The following is a 6,000-nucleotide window of genomic DNA, read 5'->3' on the forward strand; positions in this document are numbered from 1 at the left end:
GTGGAGGAAGCGAATGCCTGTCCACGATAGTAGGAGACTGCCATGTCAAGGTCCCCTTCCAGCTTCTTGAGCCCAGTACCTGGGGAAGAAGGACAGAGAGGACAGCATCAGACATATGATTAGAAAAAGAAGAAATGAATAAGGGTGGGGAGACAAGTCCCGACTGGGACTTGAGGAGAGTAAATAAACGCAACCACTGGCCTGGTTGGTGAAGCCGGGATATAGCATCCGGAAGCACATTAGATTTACCTGGGATATGTAAAGCTTCAACATGAAAATTAAAACAGACAGACAACCAGAAGAGTTCCCGAAGGGCGGACATCACAAGGGGGTGCCTAGATGTCCCGGAATTGATATTGGCCATAGCCACCTGACTATCAGTCAGGAAAAGAACTGTCTGATTTGCCCAACAGGGGGCCCACCGGCGAGCAGCTAGCAAAACAGATAGGGCTTCCTTATGGTTGATATGTAGGGACTCTGCAGAAGGCCAGTCACAGTCCCAGCGTGTGTACTGCCAGTCCCCCCTGTAGTAGATACCAGAGGCCATATTACAGGCATCCATATGTACATCAGTGATGGGGCGGGGATCAATAAATTTATGGGTGCCATTGAACACATGGAGGTAACGAAGCCACCAAGCAATATCCAGATGAAAATCCTCAGACAAAAGAAGCTTGTGGGATGGTTTGCATAACTTATTCATGTTATCAAGCACATGGCGGAGGAAAGTTCTACCTCCTTTGACAACACGGCAGGCCCAAGCAAGTTTACCAGCAAGCGATTGTAATTGGCGGCGGGAAGCACGTTTACGGGAAGAAAATTCCAGCAGGAGGAGGTGAAGCTCATTGAGCTTAGCAGGCGGCAATTGTAAGGTAAGGGATACAGTGTCAATATCAATAACCAGAAAGGTGAGTTTCTGAGAGGGGCCAACAACTTTGTTCCAAGCAATATAAAACCCAAGTTTACGGAGCAGGCGAAGGAGAGTATTGAGAGCAGCTACACATGACTGGTAATCATCAGCGATGATTAAGAAATCATTGAGATATACCACTAGGGCATTGTAATTTCGTCGGGCCATCATTCGACGGACACTCTGAGTTATCCTATGAAAAACATGTGGGGCTTTACGGGCACCAAAGGGGAGGCGGGTATCATACATGAAAGTGGGGTCACTGTCACCTGAAAAAGTCCATTGGAGGCCTGTGGCAGGGAAATTGGAGGGATGGATTTTAACAGATCGATAAGCAGACTTAAGGTCCACTTTGGCCATATAGCAACCCTCGGAAAGTAGACTGACAGCATCATCAATGGTTTGGTATTGAAAGGAATCAAGGGAGGCATAATCATTTATTGACTTACCAATCGGTTGACTGCAGTCATGAATGAGTCTGATATCAGGCGAATTGGGCTTAGGGATGGCACCAAGGGCACTGACTATAGTGGGTTTGTCTTTGGTGACAACATAATGGCCTTCAGCAATTTCAATATGAATTTGTTTCTCAACTTTGGTACGATTATGGGCAGTAGCTGAGCGATAGTTGGCAGTAAGGGCAGGTTGAATATTAGCATTGTGATCGATAATGTGAAACCCATTGACTATACCATCTAGTAAAAATTCCTTATCTGGGTCATTGACAAGCTCTTGCTGCCAAGCTGCAGGGATTAAGCCAGAAGAGGGAATGGGTTTGGGAAGAGACATTGACACTGGAGGGGTATCTAGTTTTTTGGGGCAAACCGTTCATGGTCGACTTTGGAATGGGATTTTCGGCATGAGGGTTCTAGGCAGACGTGAGCGTACGTACAACAGGGCCCAAATTTACAAGCCCCCTTATTGAAACCAATGCAAATTGGTCTGCCAGAGGTAGAATCAATAGGGGCAGAAGGACGAGATAGGGAGGATTTGGTGAAGGTAGTTGACCTGGTGGAAGAGGGAAGAAAAGTGGAGGATTTCTCCCGCAACATAACAGTAGTAAGATGGGGGATATCACTACCCCATTGAAATGAATATTGTGCCTGTAGTTGCCTATATTGGCGGTCAAACAGGAGAACACTTGTCCAAGTAAATCGGTCTGCCAGCTGGTAAATTTTGTCAGTGTAGGCAAGATAACCTTTGGTATTTAGGGTGTCAGATTGTATAAGTCGAAATAAGATACGAGCATTGGCTCCAGACCATTGACTTGGGGAGACATTCTCCAGTTTGACCTTTTTTGAACCCTGTTCCATTATAAGTTTGGAGCCATCAGGAGCAACGTTAATTATATGTTGTTCTGATGACGCCCGTCATAGAAATAAAATCAATGATATCAAAACACTTCTCACCTTTAGTGTGAATACTACTCATATACACAAGAGGGTCTAGATCCACCCTAGCAAATGGAGACGAGTGTGAAAGCCTAGTATTAAAAGAATTAGAGTCATTGTTCGTGTGAAATTGTTTATCAAGCAGAGCATCGAGAGACGTCGCGTTACGGGTGGTGGTTTTTGAGGATCCAATGAAGCTAGTAGATGCCTGAGATCAGCTCCTCCTTCGATGTTACCGTGTGTGGTTGCACTCCCATCGGCCATTGTCATGTTGTTATTGGGCGCCGTCATGTTGTTGGTTGTTGGTCCTTGTGCGCATGCTCTGTGAGTCTGCCCGGAAGCACTGGAGGATGCTGGGTGCTGAGTCTGTGAGGCCGTAGTGTTGAGACCCAGATTGGTGACCTGCTTCGTGGGGGGTCTTCTTATCTCAGCCACTGCTGCAGGAAGAAGGCGACGTTGAGCCAGAGGGTCAATCTTCATTGTTGTTATGTCGTCCTCCTTGATGAGTCGAATGGACGCCATGGATGTGAAGCCAAAAACCACCAGTCTATCTAGCGTGAACGTCCCAAGGTCTGAGTTGGACGCCCACTGCTGAACGTCGAGGGGCACATCGGTCCGTACTTCAGAGATCAGGTTACGTCGCTCCGGAGTGGAGAATAAGTCCGCCGATGACGAGAACTGCGGGATTGACCCAAACTCTGGGTCAATCGACATTGTGCTTGTTGTGGTACAGAGTCTAAATAGTGGCAATGTAATGATACGACGATGGTACAGTGCAGTAGTCTGAATGGCAGTAGAAACAGCGTGGCGTGTATAGCGTTCACACAGAGAAGCGAAAAGCCAGCTGCTCTAGCATAAAAATGCTGCTTGCAATGCTGCTGCTGGACGCTGAATGAAATTCATTTCAAAATAAAGTCACAGGTCAACTCTGTTGACAAAGATAAGGCTAATCCTTAAACACTGAAAACTATTGGATGGTTGAGTATATATACAGACAGGCTGTGCTACCCTGGATTTAAAACACGTTAAAAATTAACTTGGCCATAAAGGATTAGTAGATAAATCAACATATTATTTGATCATGCTGTTGTTAGCTCCTGTTTGTGAGTAAGTAGTATAAATGTGAATTTTTACGTTAACTGAGGTAAAACATGCCAAATTTCTGAATATGATATTTCTGGATCGTAACACTCCACTCCCTCTTTCAACTGAAAGTAGGTCCTACTACTTCGGAGTACCAACAGGAGGAAACATCAACATTTGAAAATGTGTGATCATAGTTGAAACACTTAAAATAACATAAGAAGTTATTGAAAATTAATGTCACGAGTAAAGTAAAATAACAATCACGTACTTGTAAATTCAGAAATAAACATACATAAAGTATTAAATATTGCATTTTAAAATAATCAGAAATTTTAGTATCAATATATATGTCCATTATATGAAAACACACAATATATGTCCTTTATAATCCAATATATTTCAATATAGTGCACACAGTCTAATAAGCTAAGTAGCGAGTTGAAAAACTGCTGGTCACAAAAAGGTAAAGTAAGTAAGCATGGCATAATATATAATCAGAAAATGATGTATTTAAAATGCGATACTTAACAAATACAAACGATACAAAATCAAAAACTTAAATGAACTTTATAAAGTAAATTGATCCATGTACCTTAAATCAATATACTTCGTCAGGTAGCATGTTAATTGGTCAATAAGGTTGAGCAAACGTCGGCTATGGAGTCTGTTTAAAAGCTAGAATGTAACTAGAAACGAGATTTAGTAGGAGGTAGTGGAAATTCATCAGCGATATTTCCAAGTGATTCATTTAACTTTGCATCCGGTTGTGATACATTCATAATGAACGTATCAGGTATAGATGTCTCAGATGTTTGTGGCATGACTTGGTCATAATACCTAGTTGTGCCCTGGTTATTACGGACATACGTAATAACTTCAATAGTGTTGTGCAAAGGGTTTAAGGCTGGTACATTGCTAGCTGCCCGCGGTTTAAAACAACATCTACAAGCCTTAATACACAGTGTCGAACACTTATAAATGACAAATCCAATAGCTATCAAGGTGATAACTATAATGACATCATATAAATGTGGTGAAATGGGATGAAAAGCATTCACCAGAGTAGATGTGGGGTTACCGGTGGGTCCCCACAGCAATTCTTGACTATTCGCAGTACGAACAGTCAAGGCGGAGATTATTATTTTTTCGCTTCTTGGACTTTCATCTCTCTCACTTCACGTGGACAAACTGATCCTGAATTCTGTTGATCTGTGGGGTTGTTCAGTGCTAATGAGAGGATTACTCTGGATTACTTGCTTCAAGTTGTCCATGAGCTCTGATAGTATGTACTGTTTGCCTTTATGGGATTGTTGGAAAAGTTCCTTTGGCCCTTTCGAGTTCAACACATGCTTGTGATACTTAAGCTGTAGCAGAACTTCAGAACACTGCTTTTGTGCTGGAAGATCGACAGAAGTCCACACCGAATCGAGCCTGTTGGACAAATCCACTTTCCTGGTGTATACTTTATCCTCAGCTTTCTCTTTTTCTTCTTGCTTTTTCTTCAGGATTGCTAGCTTCCTTTCTTGAAGTGACCCCATTCAACAATGCATGCATGATCATCTCGAGGGTGTGTGCGGTAATGGAATCGAAATCTGGATTGTTGGTTTCTGCCATCAACTTGTGATACAATTTTTTTCTGTGGACTAGTGCTACAGTGGATCTTTGACCCGTTTTCAAATTTTCAGGGATTGATGCCCAGATTCTCCACCAGTGTTATGTTCTGGGGTAGCTTATATATAACGTTTCATCATCAACCGGGAATATATATCATGTGCATTTATAGGTCTAGCCCTCAAAATCGCAAGAGTGAAAGAAAGCTGGCAAACCCTAAGAAATAAGTATATCAAAGTTACAATGGGGATAACGTTAACGATGACACTAACATATCTCTGAATATCGAACCAATCAAACCATGGACACCCTCAACTAAGGTACTGTCCTCATAATTACTAAATTCATCCAGAGGAGTTAAGTATAGTTCGGAATGGTTTCTCAGCACTTTTGAAACTCTATTTTAATTCCAATTTCAATTTATTGTCCCTAAATAAAGACTTATTCCAACTTTCTGTGAACAACTTAATCTTTGGTAGTTGCATAGTTAAAGTGTCATTGAAAGTATAGTTGAATAGTGACGCATCAAAGTTGTTCCTATACAATGTAGACAAAACTGGAACATTTGAAATTTATGTTCATACTGAATAGTCATATTGGGTTGGCAATTAACATCTAGCGATTCAAAGTAATAAAACCTGGACATTAAAATGCATCCACAAGGAATGTGTATTACGCAAAAACTACACTTAAGCAACCTGTTGAATCCCTTTATCACATGAAATAAACCAACTTAAGGTATATCCCCTTGAATAAGAACCCAAGAATTCTTTAACATACCAGCCTGTGTAGAAACATTGCTATTAATAAGTATACTGGGATCACTACAGTGTATGGTCTAATATTACATGTTGTTGTCTATTAAAAACTGCATGAGCACAAAAAGGGTACAGGTCTTTCAAAACAGAAACTGGCTGAGAACAAGTAAAGAGAGCAGAGCCCTGACGATGTACTCAAAAGAGTCAATCGACATCTCAAAAAATAAATCACTATTTTTGTGGA

Source organism: Glandiceps talaboti, chromosome 1 (genome assembly GCF_964340395.1).
Source record: "Glandiceps talaboti chromosome 1, keGlaTala1.1, whole genome shotgun sequence".
NCBI lineage: Eukaryota > Metazoa > Hemichordata > Enteropneusta > Spengelidae > Glandiceps > Glandiceps talaboti.